We start from the raw sequence: 26,123 nt of genomic DNA on the forward strand, positions 1-26,123 counted from the left end.
AGTTCTTTCTTTCTTTGATTAGTCTTCAAATTAAATATAGGGTCAATTCTTAGAATAAAGCCTTTGTCAGAACTGAGGATCCTTTCTATGACCTTTAAGAAGCAATAATAGTATGTACATTTATATACACAGATGTATGGAATAAAGTTATTTAGTTGCATGGTTTCAACAACGAAAGCTTTGAAATTTGGTTGAATTATTTCAATGTCATGGGCAAGTTCGCTTATTTTTTAAAACTCTGTGATTGCCATTGGCTTCATCCCAGTGCCTCTGCTTATCCTTGATGCTGTGCTAGGTACTTGCTTTGATTTCCTCAGATACCCTACAGTGGATTAACTTAAATAATGGGAATTCGTCAGTTCATGGCTTTGAGACTGGGGAAATGTTCAAATCAAAACATCATCAAGGTGATGCTTTCTCTCTGGTGTTGGGTCCTGGTGATTCTAAGTCCTGAGCTCCTTTGTCACATGGTAATGTACATGGCGTCCTCTTCTGGACTCTCTCTTCTCTTTTGGGTACCAATGACCTTGAGTCTCTTGTTTTCTGTGGCTTTCTCTCTCTGTCTGAATTTCATTTTCTTAGAAAGGACTCCAGTAATAGGCCTAAGATCCATCCTAATTAAGGTGGGCCACACCTTAACTGAAGTAACATCCTCACAAAGTCCTACCTACCTACAATTGGTTCACATCCACGTGAAATGGCTTTAAATTTAAGAAGGCGTTTTTCTTCTGGGGTCCCTACAGCTCCAAGCCACCAGAAGACCCATCAAAAGGAATGTCTATTGGGCCTAATTTGTTAACCATCACGATTATATAGACTGTTAAAAGTGATACTCAAGGGCAGTGCAACGGTGGCTCAGTGGCAGAATTCTCATCTGCCATGCTAGAGACTGGGCTTTGGTTCCAGGAGCCTGCCCATGCCAAAAAAGAAAAAAAAAAAAAAAAAAAAAGTGATACTGAAACCTGAGCAATAATTTGGGTTAAGTCATAGAAATAATTATCTATATTTTTACATGTTTTATGTACCAGACATTTTGCAATTTTTAAACATATCTAAGCAAGGTACAATTCCCATTTTACACATAAATAGACATGACCACAAAGCTCGTGAGTGGCAGAACTAGTGTTTAAATCTAGGCCTTCCCTAGTCCAAAGAGCAAGCACTTATCTACATGTGGTTTGTATGAATTAAAGTGTTTATACTTGGCTTTGTACCAGATTCAATCTTTACATAAAGGTCAATTAAATATATACAATTTCAGATTTAAGAGAAGAAATTATGTTTAGTCAAAACCTTGAGAGGTACTGACTGGCCCAGACCCCAAACATGAGGATACCCTGACAGTGTTATAGGAAACATAAAGGGTTCCACCTCGTATCTACTTTAGTTGTTCCAAAGGCGCCACGTGTTTTAAAAGGAAATTTGCTAAAGTATATTTATAAAGCAGATCAATGACATTTTTTAAAGAAGTTGAAATAGTGAGCAGTTATCGCTTTGGAGGGGTCTTATGGGGATAATTTTAGACATGCACTCTTTATATTAATATCTATGTTTTCCTTTCAAATTGCTTTAGTGCAAACTTTCTAATTCAGTATTTTGCTCACTAAAGCTTAAAAAATTTTACAAAAACCAGGGCTTAATCCTATAGAGCAACTCAATTCAAAAAGATAGAATGAACTTTAAAAATCCCTTTCTTTCTTTATTCTTTACTACACAATTGATAAATAAAATAAAATCTTACACTTAGAATATGCATTTATTTGTTATTATTAGTGAAGGTGAATGTTTAGAAATTATATTTCATGGCCATTTACGGTATAAACATTTTTGCCTGTTCACTGTAGTGTGTGTATGTGTGTGTGTCAGTGTGTGTAAAGTGTGGTGTGCTGTTTTGTTCATACACCTGTTCCCTGTGGTGTGTGTATGTGTGTGTGTCAGTGTGTGTAAAGTGTGGTGTGCTGTTTTGTTCATACACCTGTTCCCTGTGGTGTGTGTATGTGTGTGTCAGCGTGTGTAAAGTGTGGTGTGCTGTTTTTGTTCCTAATGGCTTGTAAGAACTCTTTCTGTATTAAGGATATTAATGATTTGTCTGCCATACCCGTTGCTTAATTTTTCTCTACTTATCTATTTCTCTTTAACTTTGTTGACAGTGTTTTTCTCTTAACTTTTTCTCCTTTTTACATTACCCCACTCACTGCTCTCTTCCTTTATGGTTCTCTTTTGGGGGGTCATGTTTAAAAAGTCATTTTGTACCTAAAATTACGCAGGTTCTCTCCCAGCATTTTATGATTTTCTTTAACATCATCATAATTATTATTGTTTCACATTTTAATCTTTAATCCATGTGGTGATTTTTGACCTAAATTTCAAGACTTCATTCCCGATAAGTACCAGGAAGAAACACTGCCCTCCTTAAGTGAAGTAGCAACTATGATATGCCAGATTAGAGAAGGAGGTTCCTTGCCAGGGGATTTGCTGCAGAGCCTTTACAGAATCTCAAATTCTTTAGCGTGTGTCAAGTAATATGAGCTAAAATGCATAAACTGTCAAATCGATTTCCTCATCCCTGTCTCAGTTACTCTGTTCAGGAGTTGTGGAGTATCACACTTGCCTCTAATTTTGCAGAAGTTCTTGCCCATTGCATAATTGCTATTTGATTGTGCCATTGGTATTTAGTTAAGAGTACCAGACTTTTTTTTTTTTAAGACAAAAGATGAGGGGAAATTACAAGTGATCAACATAGCCTTTCTGAATTTGTTTACTAAACTCTGAAGTGGTGATAACAATAATACTCATAGGGTTGATAGTGAGGAATAAATGATGTAATTTACATAAAAGTAAATGCTATTAGAATTATTGCTAGTATCATTAATATTAACATTTCTTCAAGTCTGATAAGAGATTTGGTTTTGGAGAATTTTCATATCCTCTGAGTTAGTGCTTATTTTTGGATTTCAATTATCTACACTAAATCTGCTTCCATTAGAGGATTAATTTAGACCATCTGGACTGTTATTTAGCCTAAGGAAAGGCGGATGGCTTAGGGTACCTAAATCAACTATTATATAATAAAATAATTAAACTTTCTTAATTCATTTTTCAGGGCCCAGTCACCAAATATTATCACTTAAAAGTTGCTGGAGCAAGAAAGTAAAACAATAATTAGGATATGACCTAGAAATTTGAAAACACCACCTAAGGATACTTAGGGAATTATTGAGTACATTTTACTTTATAGTATTTAGTGTTTCACACGATACTCTTTGCATCATTGTGTTGTGAAATGCTATGATGAATGTAGCATCATAATTTCTATGTTATTCATTTTTATTGTCTAAGAATTGAATTGCAAGACTGAATCCCAGACTACTTAATCAGCTTTTAAAAGATTATGAACAAAATAGGTAGAGGTAGAGAATATAAACTATATCATGCCCTGAAATAAATAAAAATTCTTCATTTTAATGGAAATTTCATCTGAGTCAGCAAAAACGTACATGGGGCATTGTTCTATGAACTAAAATAAGTATGTTATGTCAATAACAAACAATCAAACAACTGTTACTGTCCTGTAACTACATCTATGGGGGGGGTAGCTGTAATTGAGAACTTTCATGGCACTTGTTTAATCTTCCCAAACTACAGTAATTCTAAAAGGACATTGTCAGAGGTGGGCAAGATTCGACCTTACTTACCAACAGGCTTCATTGCCTTTGATGACATTTCAAAATGAAATCGTCTTGAAGCATGCTGGACTCTTAAAATTTATTCACTGCACCAGGGGGAACCGTAATCTCATGAAATTGTGTCTGTGTGTGCGCATGCATACATGCTTTAACCATTGAAGATGTGCTTACTTCTTCGATACCCTGAAAGCAAGTGGCACATTTAGTGTTTTGAAATGTTTATGGTTTTGCCATCTACATAATACTTGATATTAGATAAAAATTACTCCATGTTAATCATAGGCATTATTAATTAAAAACCACATGCTTAGTAATTAGCCCGTAGGGTTTGTCCTCCTGCCAGGACAGGGAAGACTCCCTGGATAGAAGATGTCACACTGACTAAGTTTATGCTCTGCTTGCTGTTAGCCGAAAGGCCAAGAGTAAAGCAAATCAGTTGGCTGAAATTTAGCAGTCAGTCAAATGATTCGAGATCCTGCTGAATGTAAAGCAATGGATGGGGTGCCAGGTGGACTCGCTCTTGAAGCCGAAGACATATCAACGGGCTCAAAATCAAACAAGCAGAAAAGACCATTGAAAATGGAAGTTATTGATACTATGCTTAATAAATGATAAAGGGGCGGGCCACAGTGGCTCAGCAGGCAAGAATGCTTGCCTGCCATGCCAGAGGACCCGGGTTCAATTCCCGGTGCCTGTCTATGTAAAAAAAAGGATAAATAAATAAATGATAAAGGATGACCCAAACTATTATAAATGAAACAAAATTTATGTTATTAAAAGTTCTTCTCTGGACAGTTTATTGTTTTAGGACCGAAAGTTAGATTATGTTTAGTTATTGCTAATGGATACAGCAATTGCCTGCCCGGTGGCTGCTGCTTTCCTTCTCCCTCAAAACAGGATTTCAGTTTTGCAGAGGCATCCACTCCTCCCCCGAGCCCATCCTTAGCTTGAGGAATGCCCTGAGTTGACAATCAGTAGTTGGTCTTTCACTGGTAACTGTTGTTTGTCCAATTGGATTAAGGGAAAGGCTTTTATTCCATGTTGAAGGAAAGAGCTTTTTTCTATTCAGCTGGACATGAATGAAGAAGTGTGGCAGGAAGGGGCTGCCAGCCAGGCCATGCTGGGACTTGTAGGTGAATTTAGGAACTTCCTACTTAATCCTGAGAGCAATAGTTATTGCGATGTTTTCAACTAGAAGTTAGCAGATGGGAAATTAGATTTTATTTAGAAAAAATAATTCAAGATGCAGAATGGAGAATGAAATGGAGGAGACAGGAGTAGAATTCTAGTCATTTTAAAAGTTTTACTAATTACCAATGTCTCCTTGGCAGCTAGTTCCCTTAATTCTCTCAAACTCTAAATATGAAATGATCAAAAGTGTTTCTACAGTTACTTTCTCAGTGATCTCATTAAATTTCATAGCTATAAGTGCTATCATATGCCTTGACTTCCCAAATTTATATTTCAAGCTCTGACCTTGCCCCTGAACTGCCAAACTCCCAGTGGCCTGCTTGACAACTTCTCTTGATATTTAGTAGGTATCTCAAACACAACAGGTCCAAAGTTGATCTCCTAACTTTCCTCCTCAAACTCTCTTCTCTCACAATATCCAGTGTGTGTTACTGACAACTTCAGGCTCCCAGGCTAAAGAGCTTGGAGTCATTTGATGCCTTTCTTTTTCTCGCACATCATGCCCATCCATCAGCAAATGTTGTTGGCTCTATCCTCAGAATCATATCAGGACCTAACCACTTCTAACCACTTGCATTTACCACTTACCATTCTGGTCCAATCCACCAGCATCTCTTACTTGAATTGTTCTAACTCATCTAAGTACTTTTAATTTTTCCTTCCATAGCCCCATCACAGTCTCTTCGCAACAGAGCAGCCAGCGATTTCCATTAAAATGTTGAGTCTGATTGCACACTCTTACACTTGCTACCCTCCAGTGGTTCCCATTCTCACTCAGAGTAAAAACCAAAGTCTTTACAATGTCTTACAAGTCCTCTGACATCTGTAAATTATTGCATCTGTTACTCCTCTCCATCTTGCTTTCTCTGCTCCAGTTACCTCCTTGCCATTCCTTCAACACTCTCAAAGTTCCATGCTGTTCCTTCAGTCTGGATGCTTATCCCCCATGATACCCACATCACTCACTCCATTCCTCCTCCAGGTCTTACCTAAGAGTCATCTTCTCCGTGAAGACTTCTCTGATCACCCTACCATAATTGCAATCCTTCCCCCATCCCTGACAATTTCCTATACCCTTTCCCTGCTTTTTTTTCTCCATGGCTTTTATTGCCGATTGCATTCTATATATTTTAAATATAAAAGCCTTTCATTTCATTGTGTGCCTCCCACCTATACTCTAAAATGTGAGCCCCTTGAAGGCAGGCATTTTTGCTAAAGTTTTCGCTGCTGCATCTTTAGTGCCTAGAAGTAGGCTCTCCGTAAATATTTATGGTTGAATGAATTTACCTTAGCATCCTTAGCTTTGAATAGAGTGTTTTGGTATACAGTAAGTGCTCAATAAATGCTTCATACAGTTGAATAGCGATTCATCTTGCTGTCTATTGCTTTCTGAAACAGGGTTCAGCAAAAATTGTTCATTATCCATCCATGTTGTAAGCATTCAATAAGTAGTTGTTGAATTTTGAACAGTTTTCTCTAGCTTTTTCAGACTGCAGCCCACAATGATTTCTAGGGTTTCTAACTGTGCTGGTTTGAAAGGATGTATGTTCCCTAGAAAAGCCATGTTTTAATCTAAATCCCATTTTGTAAAGGCAGAATAATCCCTATTCAATACTGTATGTTTGAATCTGTAATCAGATAATCTCCCTGGAAATGTGATTTAATCAAGAGTGGTTGTTAAACTGGATTAGATAGATGCATGTCTCCACCCATTTGGGTGAGTCTTGATTAGTTTCTGAAGTCCTATAAAAGAGGAAACATTTTGGATAATGAAAGAGATTCGGAGAGAGAAGAGAATGCTACAACACCACGAAGCAGAGTGTCCAAGAGCCAGTGACCTTTGGAGATGAAGAAGGAAAATGCCTCCCGGAGAGCTTCATGAAACCGGAAGCCAGGAGAGAAAGCTAGCAGATGACGCTGTGTTCGCCATGTGTCCTTCCAGATGAGAGAGGAACCCTGACTGTGTTCACCATGTGCCTTTCCAGATGAGACAGAAACTCTGAGTGTGCTCTCCATGTGTCCTTCCACTTGAGAGAGAAACCCTGAACTTCATCGGCCTTCTTGAACCAAGGTATCTTCCCTGGATGCCTTATATTGGACATGTCTATAGACTTGTTTTAGTTGGGACATTTTCTCGGCCTTAGAACAGTAAACTAACAACTTATTAAATTCCCCTTTTAAAAAGTTATTCTGTTTCTGGTGTATTGCCATTCTGGTAGCTAGCAAACTAGGACACTAAGTTATTTGAGTTCCTGTACATTTATTGTTTGAACCATTCCTCTATTATAGCACTAGACTGGTATAGTTGGAAAGAAGTTCATTTCATAAAATAAACAGAAGCCCAGAAAAATGATCATTGATGAACTTCATTGTATAAATGTCCAGTTTACTGCTTCACATTTAGTAAGATACAGAGAGCTCAGAATAGAACCAGAGGAAATCAGCAGTAAGTACAGGCTTCTCCAGCCCTGTTTGAGTAAGCAGAAGTCATTAAAAGCCTTTGCACAGGTACAGGAAGAACCCATCTCCACCCTGAGACTGTGGCCCACGAAACTGTTAGTTGAAGCTGAATAAAGGGATTAATGAATAAATGCGCACATCAATGCAAAGGAAGTGAGACGTCGTCGTCGTGCTGATCAGGTTCCCTTTCTCTGGTTTAGCTGTGGAACTTTTCTTGCCTGTAGGCTGCAATCAAGTCAAACCCTGCTCTGGTCAGTCTGGTATGGACTCATGCCCCCCTTTCCCAAGGAGGAAATCTGGAAGAAAGTGAGAATGGCAGATAGAGAAAACCCCCTTTCAAGTGTAATTCCCGCGGAATGTGCCTAAGAATCAATGGAGTGGGTGTTGGGGAGGGTGCTGAGGAGAGGTGCCTGTTACAAATTCAGATTCTAGGTTCTGGTCCAGACCTCCTTTGTGGCAACCTGAGGGTGAGGTGGGGAGGGGTGTGCCACAGCGATGGGAATCTGCACTCTTAATCTTCCTGAGCGGTTCGCACAAGGAAAAATGACAACCAGTGTACATACATTTCCTGATAGAAAGGTGAGAATTGGTTGACCATCCCTTTAAAGAGGGACCCCTCATATAGGGCACTGTCAGTAGTGGCCAAGATGGTTTAATAGCTCAGAACAGTGCAAGAATTTTCCTGAGGGGGCTCACCTTCACTGGGAGATTTCTGCTGCTGAACCAAATTGCACACTCAGTTTGATTCTTAATACCTAGGAGATTAGAAGGAGAATTTCTGGATGCAACAAGCTTGATGGAATAGAAACATTACCACTCTGAATCTAGAATGGTGAGACAGCTAGGAATTCTAGCATGGGAAAACAGGACTGTGAGGTTAATGGCACTAGAAACATTTACTCTAGAAAAGAGAAGAAGGGCCTGGCAGCACCCTGAGAGTAGGATTTACCTAGGGGGTAGTAAAAAACTGTGATAAGAGCCGCCATTTTCTGTTGTGGGAAAGTTAGGCAGAGAAACTGATTGAAAACGACAGAAGCATGGATTTGAGTTCAATATAATGTGTATTTTCCAAATTGTGCAACTGTTAAACCCTGGGCTGAGCTTCCGGAGAGGGCAGTTCAGAATCTCCTTCGGTGAGCGTCTTTACTTTGGGATAGACACAAACCTGTGTGGGGCATTTAAGGAGATATTTTGCTATAAAGCATGGGCACTGACTTGATAACATTTCAGGTCCCCTCTGATTCTAACTTTGTAATTTGAAATACTTCCAAAGTAATATTTTATGGATAATACGACAAGCTCTATACAAATAAGCAAGTAGAAAATAAACGAATAAAATAAGATTTCACTAGGACCTATTTTGGGATTTTCATTCCTTCGTTGTAGGGAAGCAAAATGAATATCTGGTTTGGTATGACTCTGCTTTATTAACTTGATCATGGGCAAAATGAGATTCTTTATTTTCACCCACAAAGCGGCATATGAGGTAGCAGTTAATAATTTATGCCTATTATCAGATTAACACAGCAGTTATATGCAATAAGCCAAATGGATTTAATGTTTTTTTCTGTTTACTTCTGACAGTATAGAAACAGATTCATTTATGAATTTATTCCCATTTTCTAGGATTTTTATGAGACACTATTTTTAAAAAGTACCAGACTACAAATCTATAAGTGAAGAGAACGTAATCTGCAGAAGTAGAAGCAACAACAATTTTCATCTTATAAAAATGTTGAGATAATTTTCATTTTAACAATAAATTTGTGTTACATGAAATACATATTTTTTACTTTAATACTTGTGATTTAATACATTCAGTTCCAAATTTGAGAAGCTATTTAAACATATACCCACTATTTAATTTTCAGAGTCATATACTTGCAGTAATTTGAAAGAGATTCCTATCTCAACCAAACATTATCTTTTCTGGAAACTGCCCACAAAGCTCATTTGGAAAATCCTTCAGATGTATGTCCACAAGAAAAGTATACTCTTCTGGCTTTGTGAATTACATTTCTAATTTCAAGTCGTCACAGCAGCACATTCTCCTTTTCAAGGCTTGTGCCTGATCCATGGGGACTGAAAGCATTTGCAGGCAGTGCCTGCCCCTTAAGGGAAGATTTCTAGGGACCTCCAACAGAACTCTGAAGGCGTGTGGTTTTATGCTGCCACCAGCATCTTTAGAACTTAGCTTCCAGCTGGGTTTCTGTGTAAGATAAAAATCTTAGTGCAGTATTTCTCCTCTCAAGTTTCTGGCAGGTGTGTGCTAGATCCTGACTACTAAATACTTTGTAATTAGAATGCCTTGGGCAATCACTGTCATCCTACATCTGTAACAGAGCGAGGGCAGTGATAGCATGACTGTGCTCATGTCTTTAACTTCCCAGGCCTGTAGACCCAAACACAGCTGCCTGAAGGGCCTGTGTTTGATGCATGAACTATAGGAAGACCTCAGAAATGAATCTAATTATATCTGTATCTGAATGCTTTGTGGAAGCAAGATGTATTATTCATCACCAAAACTGAACCACTAGATAAGAAAAAATAGTCCAGCACGCGTACTGCCAAATTTTTAATAGCACTTGTCAGTTTTTTTTGTTTATTCTGTTTATTATCTGACTTCCCAACATTGGAATGCAAGTTGCTGGTAGGCAAGGGATTTTGTCTTAGTTACTGATGTAACTGGATCAGTTCCTGGCACAAAGTCAGGGATCATGGATAAATGAATGACTATTATTAGCCTTTGATATTAGCACTGAAAACAGGATAGTTATAGGCAATTAATGGCTACACTTTGGGGTTTAAAGAATTTTATCCAATGTAACAAGTGAAGGGAACATGTTCTTCCTAAACTGCTTACTGAAAATACTATTATCAGATATCCAGTGCAATCAAGGAAATGGATTGAGAAAGGCAGTACACTATCTATGGAAGCTATTGATCTAAATGGCTACAAATTCCTGAAGGGGAAGGTTTTGAATTTTAAGATGCCCAGTCAGCTGTATGTTTGGATTCTTGGTGTTTCTATATATGGAGGAATAATTGATGGTGAAATAAAATTATAATCAGTATTCATTGTGTCACATCATTAGGACTTCACTGCTAAGCACAGCCTGTGACTATTTTCATGGTTGACATTGCATATCATGCCTACAACATTTAGTGGTTTTCAGCAATAGTTGAAGGAACTTGAAACAGCTCCAGTTAAATGTTTGTATAATTAGTCTGTCATTCTTTACAAGTGCACATCAAATAGAATTTTGGTTTATAATTTTGTTTTATCACCATTTAGACGGTAAAGGTTTTATGATTGCAATTAAGAATAAGCATCTAAATATTCTAAAATTTCTACAAGAATGGCCCTTACTATTTGAACATAATTTTAGATTATATTTAGTAATAGTCATGTATACACAGTAATATCTTGAAAAAAGAGGATACAAAATGTAAACATCTCCCCTTTCTTGCAAATATAATGCTCACAGTCCCATAAGTGCAAACAATATAGTTTTGCTCATTGTTTAACTTCATATTTCTCCTTTGTGGTCAAACAATGGACAAATAGATATTGTTCACAGTTTTATCCCTCAGTTCTATGCTTCATTTCCTTCAGTCCCTACTTAATTCACTTACAAACTCAGACTATGTTTAAAGAAACAACAGTTTTAAAGGCTCAGAAGGCACAGAAATTATATGAAAAATTGGAGAGATCCTACAGTCCAACTAAGCTGGTTATCTTGATTTAAAGAAACAAAGGGCCAGGGAGATGACAGGGCAAAGATTATGCAGCTACTTCGTGGCAGTGTTAGGATGGTGTAGAGAGGTTTCTTAATCCCCTGGCAAAGGCTATTTTCCTTTCACTTTTCCTTTTGTGAGCACTCCCACCCCCACCCCACACCCCTGCCCCAAACATTTACCTGAGCACAGGAGAGGAATGCAACTAATAGTGGTTCTGATTCACATTTAACTAAATTGAAACTAAAGTAAGAATGAATTCCTTTACAATTTATGAGAGTAACAATAGTTACTGCATTTTATTAGCTGTTTTAAAATACTCTTTAGAGAACGTGCACAAATGTAATATTAAGTATAGAGACAGCACGATTAAATAACATGGTTATTTATTGCTATACAAATTGCTGAAGGATAAATATCATTGCATTTTCCCAGTTAATTAGGGATGGCCTGGGGAGTGGCAGGAGATGGAAGGTGGGGATCAGAAGGGGCCATGGGATAAGTGGATTATAAGAATCATAGTCACCACAGAACTCCCATGCAAGCCTGCCCAGCTTTATAAGATAAAAGATTATTAATCTGAAGAAGTTGAGGGGAACAGTTTCAGCATTTACTCCCAACCTTTTGTATATTGGCAGTTTTGCTTGTTAGAAATCTATTCTCTTAGACTTCCTTTAGGTCTGTCCCTATAATGTTCTAGTTTTACATTTTTATTTCTTTGAAATTTTAAGCTACAAGTCTACATTTTAAAGTATTCTGAAATGGAGTAATTATATCATGTAGCTGCATGAGATATCAAGTTTTTATAAAGTAGTGAGGGATTTTCAGGTTTGCCTAGTTACATTTATCACCCTTTTCTTAAGATAGGTGACAGTATCTTTATCTTGTTTAGTTTTATACACTGGCAAATGTACATCAGGGTTACTTTGTATAAAGACAAGGATTACTTTGTATAAAGACATTTTTCCTAACTTTGGTTGCATCTGTCTAGTGAGGATCTGATCGAGAGAAAGAGAATAGCTCCCCCAGCTCATCGGAGTCCCAGGGGATGTCTCAGTTTGCATCTAGGAGGTCAGAAATTGAACTTGATGGTCTGATTGTGACTTGGCACAGGAGACTGATAAAGAAAGAGCAAGGTGATCTACCCCAGGTCTGGGATACAGCTCGGGACATTTCTCTAACTTACGAAAAACAAAAAAAGGTCATTTTATTACTTTAAATCTGATTGTATTCAATACTGTACCAAGACACAAAAGTGACATTTGACAGACTTTTTTGTTGTAAACAACCTATCAGAATTATGTATTAACCATTTTATTTTCTAATTTGAATGACAGTTCTAACAGACTTTGACAGCAGTACTTTGGAATGTAATTTTTCCTTAGGGGACATATAGAATTTGCTAGAATTTATTTAGTTAGCAAATTTTTTTGGTTCTATTTGCTATGAAGAGCAAATTAAAGAGCTCTAGAAATGAATACATTGAGGTTCTTACAAAGAGATTTCATTGTTGACCTGTACGTAGAGTTTTTAGAACACCAAATTTTATATATGAATAGCACTGATAATACCGGCGTTAAAATACCTTTAGTGACAAGGAGATATATTTTCACGTAATATTTTAAAACAAAAACATGAAAGAGAACAAAAGTACTTGGAATAATGTTCACATTTATTTCTCCCTTTCATTTCTGCCTTCTCTTGCCTTTCTTCCCGCCTTGCTTGTAGCTCTAGCTTTTAAACCATCTTTAATTCCTTCTACTTTGTGCTCTTGGGAGGCCCTGTACTTTGAAAATACTTGACATTCAGGAAAATACACTGTATATGTTAAAAATCAATGGTGACACAATATTTACAGCCCAAAGGCCAAACATTTGGAGTTTCTTTATAGAGAGTAAGTGCTTGGAGACCAGCTTTGTGCTACTAAGCTGTAGACATCAAAGAATAATAATACAGCAGTTTTCAACTCGATGGCCCGAATGGGCTTCGGCCCAGTGAAGTGAAGTATCGAGCTTTTTCACAGATCTCTAATAGAGAGCCAGTGTGGAATTCCTTATTTTATCTTAATTACTAAGGAGCCCTTCATGTCTCAGAAGTCCCCATGTTTTGTTTCAAAACTTCTATCTGGAGAATGAGTTTATAGGCTTGTGTCTACAAAAGAATGACAATACTTTGAATTAGATTTTAAGAAGATTCAAAGTGCAGCCAGAAGGGGAATTCTTTAGCTAGCCCCTTCTACATTGCAGGGTTTCAAAGACAGCTTATGGTAAGTCTGTGATTTAGTTGAAAGCAAATAAAATGTTGCAGTCGGAAACTCCCCTGCTTCCCAGTAAGTTTAATTTTATTGCATTAAGCACATACCTGGAAACACACATAAACACAGAGGAAAGCATTCATTAGCTCATTAGAAACTGCATTATGTGTCTGGGCAAGAGTATCGTTTGGCTTGCACATCTGACCCCTCATTGTTATTACTTGCTCTTTACCAAAGCAGCAGAAAGAGGGAGGAAGGCAATAACTATTACTAAGCTAATAATAATTATCAGGACCAAACATGGTTATTGATGGCTCCCGCATCCTTTCATATCAGCGCTCCTGGTAATACTGATGCGTTACTTCTGTTGTTATTGGGCATGAACTTTCTGTGACCTATCATTTATCATCAGACGAAGCTCCGCCCGACCTAATAGTTATATTACATAATACAGCTTTCTGGCGGTGAAAGGAATCTGCTCAAACCACTGATGTACTAGGAATTCATTTAGGGTAGAAAGTCTTCATTCTCTTTACTTGTAAAAGACTCAAAGAAGAGAGAAAAATAATAATAATAAAAAACAAAAGAGACAAAGAAAGCTATATGAGCATTCACTATGAAGCATTCACCTTGGAGAAAACAGTTGGTGAAGCCAGGCAGTGCTGATAAAGGATTATTTGAGATCCAAGCCTGTGAAGCATGGAGGATTTAGGGAAGGGAAACTACTCAAAGTATCAGTAAAATAATTCAGAGAGAGCATCTAGAGATTTCTAGTATACCTTTCCCCCTTATTTTCTCTGTGATGAGTTTAAGAGAGAGACTTAAGGCCACACATCTTATTTACACCTTTTTTTCCCCCCTCCAAAGTACAATGTCTCTCAGAGAAAAATACAGGAAGGACATGGCCTTTGACCTCCTACATCTCCGGGACATCTAAAATACAATCCCCTCATTGGCGATTGAAACTCAGGTTTCAAAGAGGTATGTCTTCCAGGTCCTTCCATGAAAATCATATTAGCAAGAAAGTGTCTGGCACCGGAGAGGGAAGCTGGGTCCCAGGAATTCAGAACATATAGAAATAGCCATAAGGTATCCTGGATTGGCTCCACCAAGAATCCATCCCCTTACTGTGGGACAATAGCATGAATGACTCATCACTTGTGCGGGTGTGTTTGGAAAGAATGCAACTCCACCAGTAAGTCTGTTGAAACCACTAAGCAATTAAAAGTGCACGTATATGAGTATAACCTTTTGCCTGGTGGTTGTAGCCATTGTGGGCAAGGCCTAGCATTGTTTCTCTGGATGCTGATATTAGGTAATGCCTGTGAACCTCCGGGAATCTCTTTTATCCCAGCAGGCTTTGAACCTCATAGGTCCCTGAAGACACTAAACCAGAAGCATTTGCCAACGGGTAATTATATCTGTTTGATGTGCACGAGAAGAAAGTAGCAGAGAATCCACAGGCTGCTGTGCAGAAGGCAGAGCATCTGCAGCCCCAGGGTTCATCTTAAGCAGGTCTCATGAAGGCACTCTTGATGAATTCAGAGTGTTGGGGCACAAGTGCTGAAGGATATACCAACTAAGAGTCAAAAGTCTCTAGCTATGGGACCTTGTGTTGGTTGCTCTGAGACTCATTTCCATGGCTTATGGCCAGAAGCTGTTTTGGGATGCCAGAGAAATTCTTGAATTTGTATATGTGAGTGTGTGTGTGTGGTATGCATGTGTTTGTGTGTATACTAGTTGACCCTTCCCTAGCACACGAGGCTCTGCTTATGGTCACTCCGTGTTCTTCCACATTTGGCCCATCTTAAAAGAAATCAACATCCTTTTGGGAAATGGGAAGTAATTTTTCTTTCTTTGCTGCCTGTATTCCTTCCCGTTCCCTTTGACTGCCTCTCTCCCCTTAATTCCTTGTTTTTACTTTTTAATAGATCTACATTGTGCATTTTACTTATTGATTATATCACTGTCCTTCACATTTCTTCTCCCTTCATTTTAAAAACTACTTTGTTTCCTTATTTTCTAACATTACATTTCTTTTTGACTTACATAATTTTCTTCTCATTTCAGCCTCCTTTAAGTATTGTTTTTTCCTTCCATGGGTCTCAGGAAAGCAAAGACCTAAAAAATGCTTGTTCACTTCTGGCATCAGATTGGGAATTTTAAACTTATTCTTTCTACTGGATTATTGTTTGTCCTAGATTTTAACTTTCCAGAGAGTAGCCTTATACCATGTACAGATAAGCCTGCCATCAGTAGTTTGGAGACTCTTAGTTGGTGATTTTGCAAAGAGGCCAGGGAGTTCAGGAAGAGAATGCATTATTTTGAAACCTCACTTAAATTCAGGTACATTGTGCTTTCTTGGCTTCCAAGAAAAAGCTACAAGCATATTATGATATTAAAGAAGAAAGCAGAACTAACTGTAGGACTTTTTCATCCAATATTTTCCCTCCTTACTTCCCTTTTTTAGCTCCTCAAGCTGGTGTTCCATGATGCATTGCTAGTAAATATTTAATTGCCATTCTCAGAAATGTGTTTTGCATTTTCCCATTCCCCTGCTTTGCATGGTGATGAAAGACAAGATGGATAATATATATGGGCCTGTGTCATTGAGTATATACTCTGGGTATTGTCTTTATAATAAAAGAAATAATATATACATTAGATTTCCTGTAATGGGCCAACTTCGTAGTCTGCTTCTTAATGAGAGGTGCTGATGTGAAATGACCCCTGCTTTCCTAAACACACAGCAATCTAATTTGAACCTGTACGCCAATTACAGGCCTCTGTGGAGCACTTTATGGTGAAACAATCACGTCACAATAGGATTAGAACACTATGCCCCAGGACCCTAAGGGAAGCCAGCCCGGGCATAACTGCAGGTTTATTCCTCTAAATTGTCTGTAAACAGCATTGATAGCCACCTTGGTGCCACCTTGGTATTATTTCTATAAATCCTCCATAGAAACAATCTGAAATGAATAGACAACGAGCCAGTAATGGCCTGTTAGTTCCCAGCACAGGGTTGCGCCACTGATCTGCTTCATGAATACCACTCATAGTACGGATCCTATACACACAGTCACAAATGGCAGAGCAGACAGGCTTATGGCACCAATCAGGTTTCATATTCTTAGCAATCATTGGGAATTTGTTCTTCTGCCTGATCTTTCCTAGTAGGAATTATCTCCAAAAGTCCTCTTAGTAAATTTCTGCCATCACACACATTCCACATTCTCTTCAATTCCAATAAGAATTTTTAGGGGTTATGTGGCAGTGTTAACTGGTCTCTGACTAATGTGAAGAAAGCAAAAATTGGCATGTTTTGGTTGTTAGGGCAGATCTGAAGAAGACGGTGAAATGAGCAGAAGTCAAGCCACTCAGAATGGAAATTATCCACCAGGTCCTGTCAGTGGGACTGAAATAGTTATGTAACGTACAGTAGATGATCACTGTAACAGAGTATTATTATAGGGTCAATCATATTCCCTTACAAATTAAACCAAATAGAATAAAATTAAGCCATTAAACTGTAAAGAAGTGTTGGTTTTGTTTCCCAATAGGGGATAAAATCATTTATAGCAAGACCCACTTCTCCTTTGACACATGGTGGTAAAAGTAAAATATTTTTATTGCTCTGTGATATGGCTTAATATTTTTTATCATTTGAGCAATTTACAGTTACTCAATGTTTTGTATATGGACCAAAGTAGTTCCACCAAATTCAGTTACTGTTCTACATTTGTTAGTGAATTACATAAAATTGTTTCCATATTTCTTATTCAGTGTTGCTGGTTGGTTGCAGGAAGAATTTCTAATGAGAAAAGGACCTAAGGATGAAGGTAATACGTTTGGAAAAAATCATATATCCTCATATTCCCTAGGTTGTTATTTGGATCTTGGAAGAAGGTGAGCTATGTTTAAGAGAACCTCTGCTCAGATTAAGGTTTCGAGGTTTTGCCCACTCGGGCCAGGAAGTGAATGGTGCTCATTCAGAAAGAAAAATAAATTGAGTGCTTCTGGGTGCCAGCCACCATGGTGGACAAAATGCTGACTCTACCCCAGGGTTCATCTAGGCTATAGGCCAGTAAAGAGCTGAGAGCATTTACTTAATCCAGAGTAAAATAAAAACCAAAAATGAAAATGAAAAATACTTTTGCCACTTGGGAGAAAAAGTAGAGCTCTGGTCACAGAGATGGCTTAGCTTGACAGTATCAACCTTAATTACTAGACCTCTCCTTAGCAACACTCATTAATTCTTTCAAAGTGCAGGTGGAATTTATTTCAACAGAAAATTTCAAACTAGAGCTACTCACTCATGAATTTCAGAATAAAGAGATAAGGACGCCATCGTGTTCTGGAAATAGCACTCATTTGGAGGTACAAGATATTAATTTGAGCACTGCTGGGGCCTTTTGCTAGCTGCTGGAAGTTTTACACCCAGTACATTCAAAATAGATGCCCCAGTCCTCTTATGCATTTACACCTCTTCCATTTCAGCATGGAACCACTCTCCCTCAGGTACCGGGGCAGAAAGCTTCAGTCACCATACATTCTCTTCCTTCTGTAAGCCCTGTGTTCACTCAGTTGACAAGTCTTGCTAGTTCTCCTCCATCTACCACCCTTGCTTTCCCTCCCTGCTGTCTCTACTCTGTTGCACCATCTCTGACTGGGTGATAATTCAGCCTTATCCCACCAGAACTTGCCAACAGCTCTGACAATGTCATTCTCTATGCAAAAATATTCACCTGCTCCACCCTTACAAATAGAATAAAGTCCAAACCTGATATTCTAGGCCTGCTAACAGCCGTTTCTGACAGACTTTCCTCATCTGGTCCCTCAGTACTCCTTTTCACATAGCTACTGCTCCAGCAAACAGAATAAATCACTGCTTGCTACACTGCCCTTGTCCCTCCCTAAACTTTCCAGGATTTACTTTTTTTTTTTTTCTCAATTTACCACTTTTGTGTGTTTTTTTTTTTCCATTCTAGTCATTCAACATTCAACAAAATTTTGTCGACTGCCGTGTTCCAGTCACTATCTTAGGTGCTGAGATATACAAATGGGGTATGACATGGCTCTGGCTTTCAGATTTCATTGTCTAATGAAGTGGGGTCAGTCATGTAAACCAATAGTTTCAATTTACTATAACAGGTAAGAACTCAAAGCTGTAATGCTTGTTGTACCCAGCTCCACATCTTTGCATTTTACTTATCCAATTTCAGCTCATATGTTACTTGCTCTCTAATTCGCTTCTCTTGTTTCCGTAGCATTTTATCTGTGCTTTTCTTGTAGTCTGTATCACTTTCTCTGTGTTTTAAACACATATGTTTTCATGTCTTGTTTTTCTCAGTTAGACTTTAAGCGTCCTGAAAGCAATATCTATTCCATATTAAGCTTTGTATCCCCCGCAGTGCTCAATGTTGCCTTTTATCTATGACTTATAAATGTGCTGACAAAAATAAGCCCGTAATTTGTGGAAACACAAACTAAGATTGTGGCTCCTTCAAATAAAAACATTTTCTTGACTAATATTGAAAGTTGTTGTGATTTTATCAGGCTTCAGCCTACTAATTTAGTAAACTAAAAGCCTTGTTAGAGGTTTTAGAACAGACATTTCAAAATTCCAAAGGTTGAGCCTTATATATAGAAAGTATACATGACAGGCTAGTTATTACTAATATGATCTAAGCATTTAAAATAGATTTGATTATGATATCTTGTGAAGTGCTTCTGGACAGTATATAAGACATATCAGAAACTCTGGAGGCAAAACCCATTCATTAAAAATAAAAAAACAGGAACTATAACTTTTAACAAATATTCCCAACATTAAAGAAATATAAGACCCAGGAGTTTTTTGAGGTTTTACTTGCAAATATTATTCATTTTGTATTTTAAATTAGAATTTTATTTTATAGAAACCTTTGCAAAAGGGTAAAGGGTTAATCTATAGTCTGGGAAAGAAATACACAATTATATAGTGCTGGTTTCACTGATACAGCAATTGTTTATAAAAAACATAGTGAATTGGCACTGATTGTTTTCAGAGATTTAATATATATGCAACACATTTCCATTTTCATTCATATTACTTACATAACCTCTTATAATCACTTAGCCAAAAAGATAATTTATATAATTGGCACAGTGTCCATAAATTTGGCTTTAATCTAATCTAGAAGCCAAGAGAAAGAGGAATACATAGTGTCTATTTTGCAACTGGTAAGTTATAGTAAAGCTAAAATATGTTAATTGTAGAAAATTTGGAAATTATAGAAAAGCATTTAAATTTATGAAAAAAATTATCCATAATTCCATTGTATAGAAAAATTTAGGAATTTGACATAGTTCCATCTGTCTTTTCTTCCTATGTGTTTTTACATTTTATAAAGGTGACTTTATCACCTTTGCTCTTGTCTTTCCTTATTTCAATGTTTTTGGTAGTTTAGCTACTGTATAGAATAGTGAGAGATACAGACATCTGGGACATAGTATAGAGAAACATTACCATATGCTATGTTGGTCTACCACCCCTGTCCTATACCAGTGTTTGACAAACATCTGTTAAGAGTAATGCATATTCCAGACACTGCTGAACTCTAGGTCTAGAATGATAAGCAATGTCCCTGTCTTTAAGAATCTTGAAAATGGTTACAATTTAAGATCAGACTATGGTAGAGTAAGCACATAGAGGGACTGTTCAGTTATTTTGATTCCAGGTCTTTTTGTCTCATAAGATATGAACAAGTCTCACTTCTTTTCCTAACTTCAAAGCCAACATTTACTTCCCACTTGAGTCAACCTTAATACCGCCAAGTCGGGAACAAATTACAGACAATAATCTTGGTTAAGATATGCTAGGCCCAGTGATGGAGGTTACATGTTAATAAGACATAGCAGCTGTTATTCTCCTACCGCCCCCATGTCCAAGCACATGGAAGTTCTACCAACTCAGATCCCAACTCAGATCCTGGAAAGATGTAGATGCTATTCATCTATGAAATATGGTTAAGAATTACAGATGCTTCTTCCCTCAAGAGATTGTTTGTCCCCTGCTATGCAGCATTCTTTTCCCTTCTGCCATTCTTTTCAGAAGCTGGGTCACAATCTGAGGACAGGCACTGTGTCTTCTTTGGCACATGCTTCTTGCCCAGTCCCTTACTCCATACCCAGTGCCCAATATATGTTTGTTAACTTGAATTAAACCAACTTATATTATAACTGAATTTGTTTAATGTGATTCATGCTGAATTTTGGCAATGTAATTCTAAGCATAAAGCTGAAGCCATTTCATTTTGAATGATTGCAATAGGACTTTTATAAATCCCTTGAGGACAGATGCAAGATTCCCCTCATCTCTGCATTCACAGTAACTAGGATATTGCCAAGTATACAATAGGTACTTAATGCTCATCAAACTGAATTAATCAGAGTTGCATTTGCTGGCCTCTAAAAACTCATTAATATTCATGCAGGCTTTTGCCAAGTGTAACCTAGCTGCAACTCTAAACTGCTTAAACTCCTGTTTTTAAAAGAAGGCAAACCAATTCGTCATGAAGTCATTTCCTCAGTTTCCTTATCTACCTACTAGATGGCTTCTTGATACACTCTCTTCTTGCCATCAGCACAAATCTTTTCCTGTCTTGCTGTCATTCTTGGAGTTGGAGTTTTTAAATTATTGTTACAGAAGTTGATGGACGTTTACAGAAAAATCATGCAGAAAATAAGAGTTCCCATATAGTTTTAAATTATTTATTTTAAGGGAAATGAAATATTTACCTCCGTAAGATTATTTTTAGGAAATGAAAAAGACCCTTACTTATGAAAGAAGAAGTTAAGCCCCCAAATGCAAACATGAATATTTCTCAGACCAAGCTTAGCTGAAATTCTTGTCTATGAGCTTTAAGGGAATTTGAAACTTGGCATAATGAAATCACACCCCTGAGTTTTGCAGGAATGATTGCTGCACGGTAATATGTATTGTACTTAGATATTTAGATTAAAGATCTATTTTTATTTTTATTTTGTTATCAATTATGCATCCAGAAGATAAATTCTATTACTAATGGAACCATTGAAACAGATACCTAGAGGAGCGGATGGATCACTTTATTTCTTGTCAGAGTTCTATATTAGGCTTTTCAAACCCCATCTGAGTATTTATCTACTATTGTTATTGTTGTGGAGTAGTGTACCTGGGGGAAATCTGGAATGCGAATGAATAGGCTTGAATTCCATATCTGATTCTGCCTTTTCTTGTTGTATATTTTTAGACTAGTAGTTTTATCCCCATAACTAGTCTGTTTCACAATAAGAAAAGATCTTATTTAGGTTTCTGTATATCACTACTTTAAAGTAATAAACAATCATATTCTTTTAAACTTGGGGTATAATTTTATCTTTGCATAAGTTATGAGGTTGGACCCATCCCCTCCTTATTTACATAAGAAAGCAAGGACATCTAATGGCTTAATTAAGAATTGATACTGAAGATTGGTTTTGCTTGGAACACTTGTAGTCAAGATACTTTTCTTTAGCTTTGAGTGACTTGAGATTTATGAGTGGATGAAGTACCTAACCTCTAGAAGGACTCAAAAGCTAAATGAGCAAAAATAAAATTTTAACTCTTGTGAAACAAAATGCACAGGGGGATAAGAGGTACTGGAGAGGGAAAGGAAGATTTCTAGGCAGTACTCTTTAAGTGTGAGCCCCAGACCTGCAGCCTCAGCATCACTTGGGAACTAGTATACAACAAGAAGTCTCTGTTCCCACCCCAGACCCATCAAATCAGATACTTTAGGGTTGGGGACAGGCACATTGTGATTTAATTAGCCCTCCAGGTGATTCTGATGCTAAGGATACACCTTAGACTTGGTGAAAAGTTCTTTAAAATTTCTTGCTTGTAGGCCTGTGACAGCCAGGGGAGGGATCACGTATGGGAGAAAATGCCACCTTGATGCCCAGACCCAAACTGAAAGCAGGCTGGGTCCTCTGGGCACCAGTAGCCATCTGAATGCAGAGCAGCCAGCCCTTCTGAGAAATTTTGGGGATGCTAGTGTTGTTCAGGTTGCACACCTGGCTTTCCCAGCCCAAATAGGGGGAAGATGCTCAACTATGGTGTATTGATCAGGGTTCTCCAGAGAAACTGAACCAACAGGATGTATATATATATATATATATATATATATATATACATAAAATTTAAAATATATATAAAATTCCTATAATATATAATTGATAATATACATTTAATAGGAGTTGTCTCACATGACCATGGGGATTGGCAAATATGAATTCTGTAAGGCAGGCTGCAAGTTGCAAACTCCAGTGAAGGTAAAGTTGTATTCCCTAGGAGAAGCTGGATTGCTCAAGAAGAGACAGAAATTCTCCTTTCTGACTTCTAAAATCCTCAGTTCTGCTTTAAGACCTCTAGCTGATTGGATGAAGACCCTCCCCTCATAGCTGAGGGCAATCTCCTTTGTTGATTGTAGATGCAGTCAGCAGTAGATGCCATCAACTGACTATAGATGCAAATTCCTCTACAAAATACACTTACAATAACAATCAAGCCAGTGCTTGCTTGACCAAATAACTGGACACTATAATCTAGCCAAGTTGGCACATGAATTTAACTATCATGAAGAGTCATGTCTGGGTTGGGAGCTGTCTGGGATCCTGTCTTTCTTATCTCTGTATCTGGGGCCTAGCAAGGGACCTGCTTCACCTGGGAGACTCAGTAAAGGAGATGATGAATGCTGTCAACTCATGCTCAGCAGAGTTGAACAAGCTTTGTCAAATTTAATGCACCTTTTTGAGCCATGATTTCCCTAACTGTAAGATGGATTTAATGATAATTATATGCCTCACAAAGTAGTTTCCAGTTTGAAGTCAGAAAATCTCTGCGGACCCACTTTCTGAGACTAGAGTTATAAATATCAGGCATGAAAAGTAGAGATGTGTCATGCATTGCTACATCTCCACTAGGGTTAGTTGGTAACATTTTTGTGGCTTTAAAAGCAGTGGCATTTGTTCATTAACATTCTTCTGTATAGTAAAGCAGCATTCCTAATTATGGCAACATTTAGAAATGTTTTCATTGGACTCAATAAAACTATTTTTACTTAGAATTATAGGAAAATGCAGCTTGAAATATTTTTGTATTTCCTAAATTGACCCTAATACAAAATGGCTCATTTGGCATTGTTTTAGACCATTTGAAATGGGAATGAAGTAATGCTGTGTGAGAGTATTTAAGATGGAGTGGCTGACGTTTTTGCTCATTGCCCACCATGGAAGCCGACAGTAAGAGGAACAATTCTTCATGAGCACTTGAGCCCAGTGGGAAGGTGTGGCTAGGAAAAGATGCCCAAGAAAGATGGACACATCAAGGGAGAACTTGAAGGGAGAATTTTATGCCTGTATTCCTAACTGGGACAAGTAACCTTCATGTCTATTGTGAATATAAACTGGGTACACTGCTAAAGAATTGAGTGCAAAAACGTGACAGCCCTTCTGCTGATGGAAATCAAGATGTTTCAGATTGGAAAAAAGTAAATAAAACAATAAATAAGTAGAAAAGTCAAGATTTTAAAGGGCAGGTTAAAATCCATAAATCCAGGTAGCTTGGCAGGCCATGGCGGCTTAGCAGGCGGAGTTCTCACCTGCCATGCCAGAGACCCAGGTTTGATTCCTGGTGCCGGCCCATGCAAAAACAAAACAAACAAACCAGTTAGCAAGTATGAAAGAGAAAAAGGATTATTGTTAATTGGAGTTCTTAAATGGTTATATTATTAAATATGTCTGGGAAATGCTGGTTAAAACAAACTTTAACAAGACTGTTTCCTGCAGGAATTTTTCATAGTCTTTGGAATTCTAATGTACTTCGTGACTCTTCAAGACAGAACTCTAGTAGGCAATTCCTCCTAAATTCTTTGACCATGAACCTTCCTTTTGTTAATGGAGAACTTTAAGAGGTGATTATTTTCTGATCAAGTTGTGTAAAGTCTGCACAATGCCTTATGGACCAGGCATAAAACCAGCGTCTTTGTCCAATGAAGAGTAATTCTAAAGTTGGCCCAGAAGGTTTTCATCAATTCTAAAATTGTACAATTGTACATCCCTCACAATTTAGGAAATTGGCAGGTGATGAGTAAAATACTTTGACACCCTTGCTTTTAAAATATATAGGGAAATCCTTGACATATTTTTTGCTATTATTTTCTGGCAGTTTTAAAATATATTCCTAAAGAGGACAGCATTAAAATCATTGCCTTAAGTCTCTTGAGGGACTGGAGAAAAAGTATGGAACTATTAAACTTTCCCAACTGGGAAACCCTGGATACTTTCTCAAACTATAGGGACCCCCAAGTTAATAGGCCAAAGACTTAATCTGGATGCTTGCTCTTATGAAACTTATTTCTGTAACAGGAAAGCTATGTTTATCTATAATTATGCCTAAGTGTTACTTCCAGAAAACCTCTTTTGTTGCTCAATGTGGTCTCTCTATCATAAGCCCAACTATGCATGTAAAATCATTACCCTCCCCACATGACGTCCAGATGTCCAGGGGTGTGAGTCTCTTTGGCAACATGGGACGTGCCTCCCAAGAATGATCCTGCTCTGGCAGCAGGGATCGACAATGGCTTCCTGAACAAAAGGGGGAAAAGAAATGTAGCAATATAAGGTACGGCTAAGAGAGTTTCAATAGAGTCAAGAGGTTATCCTATGCAGGCTTCAGCTAGATATTGCTAATTGCCACAGTTTGCTAACCCCCAACCAGCATCATTCCTGTTAATCCCAAAGAAGATAAGACCTAGGTCCTTATCTGAGGTCCTACAAAGTTTCATATACTAAGTTTACTTTTAAGAAACCTAAAACCTTCATATGGTTCCTCAGCCAGATAAATCCTGAAACCCAGAGGTGCCAGTCTCTCCAAGAACGTCAACCAATTCCATCCCCCCATCTCCTATTGTCAACACCCCTTTACAACATGAAAAAAAGTTAGAATGGAAATAACCCAAATGTCCCTAAAAATTGGAAGAAGGATCTAAAGAGAAGCAGGAGTTATAACAGAGAAATTAGGATTTAGCAAATAAGTAGGACTACTGACTCATTACGGTGATATTTCTTTTTAGTTTCCAGTGTCTTGGAGGAGCTAGAAAGAAAAGCGTGAACTTGCAGAACTATAACCCATATCAAACATTGAAGTCTGTTCTATAACTACTTGTTAAAATGTACTTTGAAATGTATTGCTTTTTTTGGTTATATATGTTATATTTTGCAATAAAAAATGTTGAAAAAAAAAGATTACCTTTGCTTAGAAAGGGTTTTCATATTAAAAGGAGGATGTATGTATAACAATGCAAGCTGATGAATACAAATTGCCTAAAGGAAAAAGACCAAAATCCTTAGCCTGTCCAAGGACTCTTATGTATTGTCCCCAACCTGCTTTTCCATTTTTATCTTCCCCAATTCCCACTCACACATAGCATGGGTCTTCATCATGCCACTGTATTTCCACACAATGCCTCTGTTTAGAGGCACCTCCTCAATCTGCTGAACTCAAGGTTACCTTCAAAACCAGTTCTCAGATAGTTTTGTCTGCACAGCCTGCACCTTTTCCCACTGTTGGAGTTAGCCCACCTTTTCCCAATGTTGCCATAGTACTATAGATATATTTCTGTTAGAGCACTTGCCACCATTTATTAGTGAATTTTTACTGATATATCTCTCTTTCTTCTCCAAACTAAGAACTTACTTTTCTATGCATCTTCAGTGTCTGGAAAATAGTA

The 26,123-nt window shown here is 37.7% G+C and overlaps 2 long non-coding RNA genes across 4 annotated transcripts in view; one reads left to right on the forward strand and one right to left on the reverse strand.

The window, feature by feature from the left end:
• The window catches only part of LOC143679416 (uncharacterized), a 57,402-nt gene extending 49,270 nt beyond the window's left edge, over nt 1-8,132 (reverse strand). For 2 of the 3 annotated variants that reach the window (XR_013173733.1, XR_013173734.1), the window contains exons 1-2: nt 8,034-8,132; nt 3,696-3,869 (exon numbers count right to left, since the gene is read on the reverse strand). This is a non-coding gene — a long non-coding RNA (uncharacterized LOC143679416). Of the gene's footprint in view, nt 1-3,695; nt 3,870-6,164; nt 6,267-8,033 lie in introns of all 3 variants that reach the window. The other variant, XR_013173735.1, reaches the window with a different exon arrangement.
• Nucleotides 1-26,123, forward strand: part of LOC143679419 (uncharacterized) — a 106,567-nt gene that overhangs the window by 71,681 nt on the left and 8,763 nt on the right. The window contains exon 2 of the long non-coding RNA XR_013173738.1: nt 17,116-17,171. This is a non-coding gene — a long non-coding RNA (uncharacterized LOC143679419). The remainder of the gene's footprint in view (nt 1-17,115; nt 17,172-26,123) is intronic.

Source organism: Tamandua tetradactyla, chromosome 4, assembly GCF_023851605.1.
Source record: "Tamandua tetradactyla isolate mTamTet1 chromosome 4, mTamTet1.pri, whole genome shotgun sequence".
Taxonomy (NCBI): Eukaryota; Metazoa; Chordata; class Mammalia; order Pilosa; family Myrmecophagidae; genus Tamandua; species Tamandua tetradactyla.